Genomic DNA, 7,763 nt, shown 5'->3' with positions numbered 1-7,763 from the left:
TTGTACCAGGGATTGAACTCGGGTCCTTGCGCTTGCAAGGCAGGCCACCGAACTGCTGAGCTAAATTCCCGGCCCTAATACTTTATTTTATAAGAGCTGAATTAATGTAAACTAAAAGTACTCTACAGTAAGGGTGTAAAAGGAGCAGACATGAGGTGAGATGTCCTCTCTTTCCCAGGGGTCTTGTTCCCTACTTTGATGCGTCACCCTAGACAGCCTCGCCAGTGATTTTGGGATTGTTTCTTGGCATTTTTGGCCTAAATTTTATCTGTTAGCGAAACTGTTTCCTTCCCTTCTCTTTCTCTTTCCCTTTCCCATTCTCTCTCTTCCTCCCTTCATTTCTTTTTGTCTTTTTTTGATACCAGGGATTGAACTCAGGACCTTGCCCTTGCAAGGCAGGCAGGTGCTACTGAACTAAATCCTCGGCCCATCCCCGCTTCGTTTCTTTCTCTCTCTCTCTCTCCTTTCTTTCTTCTGCTGTGCAGTACTAGGGAATTGAACCCAGGACTTTACCACTGAACTATATCCTCAGCCCATTTTTTATTTTTTTGAGACCGGGTCTCACTTAGCGTTGCTCAAGCTGGACTCAAATGTTTCATCCTCCTGCCTTAGCCTTCCAGGGTGCTGGGATTACAGACATAAGCCACCATGCCTAGTCGTCCTTCTATATTTATAGTCTTAAACATTTTTTGCTTAGCATATAATAATTATAGATCTTTATGGGCTTTAATGTGATATGTCAACACATACACACACTGTGTACTGATCTCATCAAGGTAATTAGCATTTCTGGCTTCTTATCATTATTTTACATTTGAGGTTTCCTGCCCCCCCACCCCTTTTTGAGACCCAGTCTCACTGTGTAATTCATGCTGGCCTTGAACTCACTGTATAGCCCAGGCTGGCCTTGACCTTGTGACCATGTGTGACCTTGTGAAGCTGGGATCACAGGCAGGCACCACCATGCTCAACCTCACCACTCCCCTCCTAGTTCTTAGGAACATATAGAATAGGTTATTATGAACTCCAGTCATCCCACTGTGCTGGACACCAGATCTTACTCCTTCTATCTGTGCTTTGGTACCTGTTACCCAATCTCCCTGTCCTCTCCCCTCCTCCAGTTCTAGTAATAATCATTCTACATTCAGGTCCATGTATTTTAGCTTTCACGTATGGGAGAGAGCACACCACACTTGTTTTTCTGTGCCTGTCTTTTGGGGGGGGGGCGGTACTGGGGACCGAACTTGGTTCTGTGCCTGTCTTATTTCACTTAACATAATGTCTACTAGTTCCATCCATGTTGCTGCAAATGACAGCATTTCATTGTTTTTATGGCTGAGTAATATTCCATTGTGTGTCTATACCACATTTCTGAATCCATTCATCCACCGGTGGACTCCTAGGTGGCGTTTCTGTTGAGTCTATTTTTTTTCTTTCTTTGAGTTTATTGGTACATTTCAGGTATACAGTACAATTACATTCATCATTGGGATCTTGTACCTTTACACGACAGGTCTTGGTTCTCATTTTTTCCCCTTGTCCCTGCCCTCCCTTCACCCCTCCTCCCCTCCCCATTTACAAACACTTTATCTCCATTTTTTTCATTTTCCCATAATTATTTTCTTTTTCCTTATTAACTTTCCCCTTCCCTTCCCATTTTCCCTACACCTTTAGCCCTTTTCTTCCTATTTAACATTGTCAATTATCTCATTAGGATCTTATGTACTATTATAGTTTTTCACACTAGAGAAACTATTCGGTATTTACATGTGTGACTGTTGAGTCTTAATTTTCTTTCTGTCTTTTTTTTTTTTTGGTTTTTTGAGAGAGGGTCTCACTATGTAGTTTAGACTGACCTGGAACTCACTATGTAGCTCAGGCTGGTCTCGAACTCACAGCGATCCCCTCCTGCCTCAGCCTCCCGAGTGCTGGGATTACAGGCATGTACCACCATGCCTGGCTAGGGAGTGTTAATTTTCTGAAATAGCAGAAGGAATGAATAAACAACTAAACATTTTGGGGCCATTTGTGTCCACTCTGTCCTGTGGGACCTTGTGAATCCTTGACAGAGAGTGAGGGAATGGGTAGAAATTTAGAAAGTAATTTTCCAGTTTAGGTTGTGATATGATTTATAATTGTCATGCTTGTGTTTGAATATGACTTTACTTTCCCGTAATGTGTTTACTGTAGAAAGAGAAGAAAGCAGAAGAATTAGAAAAAACTGACAGCATCATTTATAACCCCCTGTCTTTGTATATCCATTTAGGTTCTCTTGCTGTCAGAAATGCTTTTATGACAGTAAAGAGATTTGAGGAAGTCAGGCACGGTGGTGCACACCTATAACCCCAGCGCTTGGGAATGGAAGCAGGGGAATCACAAGTTTGAGTCTCACTTGGGCAACTTAGTTTTCAAAGTAAAACGAGTTGAAGATGTAGCTCCAGGGGTTATTGTCCGGTGACCTGCACGTGCGTGTAAAGGTGTGCCTAGAAGTGGGGAGAGGACACAGCGGCCGCATAAACAGGAGGGAGCCGCAGGGAGAGGAGGCCTTTGATGGGCAGGATGGAAGCGCAGTCACCAGAGACCCAGCCCGACAGCTAGGACTACTGAAGGCTCTGGGCCGAAAGGGAACTCGAGGGGAAGCAGGAATGTCGGCAGGGGTCGCTGGGCTCTGCTGTCAGGCAGCGGTGCACATCTTCCGTGGCTGCCCGTGCGGGACTCGGCAGAGCCGTCCCACGATGTTCTCCCCTCCATGCATTCCTGCCAGTCTGAGCGCGCCTTGCGTCAGCCCGTGGAGGACTCACACTGGCGGATGCCCTGCGCGGGCCCCACAGACTCCAGAGTTGCTACGAGGTGCCTGACTGACGTCGAAGACAGGTGCCTGGGAATAGGTTACAGATCGAAGCTCCAGGAGGAAGTGGCCTCGGCGGCTTCTCAGGCTATTCTTTCCCATCACCGAGGGCGACAGCTGTGGCTGTGGGGGACTCTTGCTGGGGCTTTGTGTGACGTTTTTGTGCGAGGACTTAGGTTCTTCTAAATGTGGTGGCGTGATAGGCCTTGGCAGGAAGTCATATGTCTGTACCTGTCGTACAGGAGTGTTGACCACTTGTTCCAGCTGCAAATCAGACTGCACTGCCGTGGGTCATTCTGCACACGTCTTGTTCTGCCCTGGTAGGCTGCAGTGAAGGGGAAAGGACAGGAAGTCCAGATTAGAAGCAGTTCCAGGGCCAGATGGGAAGGAGAGTTTGGTTTTGTATTTTGAGATGTGTGCTTAGGATACCAGGCAAATAAAATATTATGATTTAATCTTTAAAAAGTCATGTTTAAGCCAGGCATGGTGGTGTATATAATCCCAGCATCTGGGGAGGCTGAGGCAGGAGGATCGCTGGGAGTTCGAGACCAGCCTGGGCTACATAGTGAGTTCCAGGTCAGACTCAACTATATAGTGAGACCCTGCCTCAAAAAAAAAAAAAAAAAGTCTGTTTATGTGCCTATGTATGTATGTTTATGTCTGTCTATATAAAATATTTGAGTTTTGGGGGAAGATTATGTGTTCTTTCATGATTAGGAAAAGAGAAGATATTTCTATAGAAAACATCTTGTTTCAATTTTAATATCACCCCCAATATTTACTTTCTTCCCTTACTCTTTAGTGTTTCTGGCAGGTAGTTTGCTTTCCTCTCAAGAGACACTTTGTATCCCCAAGGCCTCGGGCACCTGATTTCCCTCTCTGATCTCCTTTTCCTGGGTCCGCACCCCATGTGGTGCCTGCTGTGGTGGCTGAGAACAGCAGCTCTAGCTTGTCCGTTTTCTTGACCCCAAGCCCCCCGAACTGGACAAGAATGTGTCCTGAGACTTTAGGGTTCACTCAGATGTGTAAATGTCTCTCAGATTCTGTAATGTCTTCCACTAGATGTTATAAATTATAATCTTAAAATCTGTGCAATTCCCGTGATGCCCTGGGTAGCCCTATAACCACAGAACCAAAAGCTGTGTTTTTGGGCATGCTTTTCCACAAATGTGCTGTCCTCTTATCCCCTGACTGTTAAGTGGCAATGGCACTTTGGTTTTCCTTGATTCCATTTAGTGTGAATCTCAACATTACTCTGAGTGAGTCCAATTTTTCCAACCCATTGAAAAAAATATTTTCATGTGAAATAATTTAAAACTTACAGTAAGTTGCAAAGTTATTGTGCAACACCCCTTTCCAAGCTGTTATCAGTCAGCTTTCCCGCTGCTGGACACAAGACCTGATAGCTTGAAACCTGAAGGAGGAGAGGTCTGTTTGGCTCATGGTTTCAGAGTTTTTGGCCCACGGTTGGCTGGCTCCACGGAAGGAACATCAAGGCAGAAGAGCCTGGTGGAGCTGCTGATTACACGGCAGCAGGGAAACAGAGCACAGCAGAGAGCACAGCCAGAAGCACACAAGCCAAGTGGGCCCCACCTCCTGACAGCGCGTCCAGCTCCAGTGTCAGTGGGCAGGGTGAGCGGGCACTGAGCGATCCAGTCATCTTTCCAGTTAAGCTTCCTGCACTGTCATAGTGGTGTTCCCAGGATTCATCTACTGTGAACATTTCACTTCTTTTGTTTTATCATTTGCTCTTACTTCTCTCTCTTTTGTATCTATATCTATATCTATATTGATTTCTCTGTCTATCTTGATAAGCTTTTCTCCTCTGGACCAGTTGATCATAAGTTATAATAATTGTGGCTTTTTACCCCTAAACAATTCAGTATGGATCTCTTAAGAATTCCCATTAAGAGCAGGGATACCCCCTTATATAGTGAGAGTGTGCATTGTTGTTGCTGAATTTACATATAACATTTCAGGTGAAGCTTTAGCTGTAGGACTGGGATCTAGTGGGTGGAGGAACTGGCTGGTTTCCCAATCTCAACCTCCCCCATCATTCTCTTCTCAATACGGAGGATGCTGGGTTCCTCAAGGTGACTGAAGACAGGAGCAAGAGAAAGGGCAAAAGCCAGAGGCAAGAACTTCACGCCTGTGGATGGGACATGCCTGGGGAGAATGCAGTGGGCTGGATGAGGACAGAGCTACCTGTGTCCCTCGCCTGGATACCTAATCTTTATTGGGCTTCAAATGAGATCCAAAGTTGGGTAATGAGCCATGGGTAAAGTACACATCTCTGCTGTCAGGATGAATCGATTTGGACAGAATGTCTAAGTATCTAGTTGTCTACTGCAGAAAGGGGCACTCACAGACTAGCCCTAGGATCGACCTTCAAAATACATTTTCTGGCTGTTGATGGAAAGAGTGAGGCAGAATTAAACAAAGTGTAAATAAGGGTCAAAGTGTAAAATGGATAGTTTGTAATAGGAGGAAAAGGTCTAAAGGTGCTGGCAAATGGGAGGGGTAGGGGAAAGGTAAAAAGAGCAGAGAAATAATAAGAGAAAAAGAAAAAATGGAAACAAAGTCTTTGAAAATAGGGAAGGGTGGAGGGGGGAAAGGAGGTCAGGGGAATGGGGAAAAAATGAGAACCAAGATTTGTCATGCAAAGGTACAAGATCCCAATGATGAATGTAACTGTACTGTATATCTAAAATGTACCAATAAAAGTATATATAATTCAAGTAAAAAAAAAAGAATTAACAATTATGTTCCATATTCCTGTGAATTTAAATTGAGAGACTGTAGTTTGGAGAGCAATTGTCAATATATATTCTATACTTGAAGGAAACTTAAACAAAATGATGCTTTCTCTTTGACTCAGAAATAACATCAGTAGAATAAAAGATAAATTCATGAATGTGTGAGTATTACATTTCCTTCTTAGCATTACTCATGAGCTTATTGAAAAATTAATGCTTATCAACATTACCTGCTAGTCTGCGCTACACAACACATTAGAATTCCACACAGTTTTAAATGATGATAACCACAGTCTAAACTTATGACAGAAAAGGCTACCGACAACACATTAAGTGAAAAAGGAAAATTTGTGTAGCATGAGCTATTTTTTGTTTTATACGTTCCTACTTACACATAAATTATTAAAAATCTGGATGGATACACAAAAATATCTTTTATTTCTCATAGTTTTATTTTGTCTGAATATTATGAAATGACTGTGTGACCTCATAATCAGAAAAAAAAATGACTGGAGGTATGTCTATGTAAGGAAAAGATCTTTTTTGTTTTTCGTTTTTTGAGACAGGGTCTCACTATGCAGTTGAGGCAGACCTAGAACTCACTATGTAGCCCAGGCTGGTCTCGAACTCACAGTGATCCTCCTGCCTCAGCCTCCTGAGTGCTGAAATTACAGGCGTGCTCCACCAGGCCCAGCAGGAAAATATCTTTTTTGAAAGGCTTGAGGTGAATACATCCATTCACACAAAAGCATTTGCTTACTTTCCTGGTTAACACAAAAGATTGGCCAAATCTGATTCAGAGGACCCTAAATTAACAATAAGCTTTAGCACTACAGGATATGAGGTCATGCAAGGATGCAGGTAATTGTGAAGCTCAGGTAGACCATGCAAAGTCTGGCATTGGTTGTGGCATTTCCAAGACCCTTCTTGCCTTATCAGGACAAGCTGTGGAGCAGGGCCAACCCACGGGGTCTCCAATTGAGTTAAGCAAGCACAGCACTCACGCAGGGGGGATTTCAGGTACAAACATCTGTTTGATTCTCTGGTACTTGCACAGTATGATAAATCTATGACATGTTTCAAGGAGCTATGCCCTGTCTATCCACAGGTTCCAGGCAGAGTTACCAGATACTTTCCGTTAGATAAAGATTCGGTGCTAAATGGTCTGCAAGGCACATTATCAACTTCCTTGCTACCACAAAGCCTGAAATAAAGTGATGTACAAGGAAAGGAAAAAAAAAGATTCTTTTGGTAGTGAATATCATTAACGAGTTTTCCAGGAGGTCTGCTGTCAGCTTGTTTATAAGGAGATCTGATGTGGTCAACTTTCTCTTATTTTCTTTCCTTCAAGGAAACATGCTACTAAAAGGAGAAACTTGATTTCAGGATTGGCTGCTAACCCTTTCTTTCCATCTCTTGAACACTCTAAGAGATATTGTCACTGAATTTATGGCTTGTAAAATATGTATATTTCTTGGTACATTACTTCCATTATCATGGCTCTTGTCTGTGCTTGAATTCCATTTCTCTTAAGTTTCTTTTACAGTGTGGTAGCCAGAAAGAGAATCAATAACAAGCATGAACTAATCAGGTTTCATAAATTTGGTGATTGTAGGAGCTACCAAATTCCTGTAGGATTAGTCATACTCACCACCTCACCATAAATGCAATATAGTATCAAGCTTTGTATAGCTTCTTCTAAACCATTGATGAGAGTACGACATGAGATTATTCATGTAGGTCATTTATTCATAACTGGTACTGTCTACAAGCACCAAATTTGTAGTCTCTGGGAGTCACAGTAATTAAGTATAGGGAGTCTGATATTAGAGGGATATGGGTTCAAGGCCTAGTTGTAATACTTGTCTATGACCTTGAGCAATTTAAATTAAACCTAAATTATATAATGTACATAGGGATTTTAAAGGACTATGTAAGATAATATATTCAAAGCCCTCAATATTATACCTGGTTGTCAAAAATGCTCTGCAAAAATACTCACATTCTTTCCAGGTATGGTGGCATAGGTCTTTATTCCTGTACTCTGGGAAGCTGAGGCAGGAAGATTTCATGTTTGAGCTCAGCCTGGGCAACTTGGTGGCTTGGTGAGACCCTATTTCAAAAAAACAAAACAACAAGACAAAGTGCCCCAAACCAAG

This window comes from Fukomys damarensis, unplaced genomic scaffold (assembly GCF_012274545.1).
Source record: "Fukomys damarensis isolate Sample0158 unplaced genomic scaffold, DMR_v1.0_HiC HiC_scaffold_22, whole genome shotgun sequence".
NCBI lineage: Eukaryota > Metazoa > Chordata > Mammalia > Rodentia > Bathyergidae > Fukomys > Fukomys damarensis.
Note: the sequence above shows the minus strand (reverse complement) of the source record.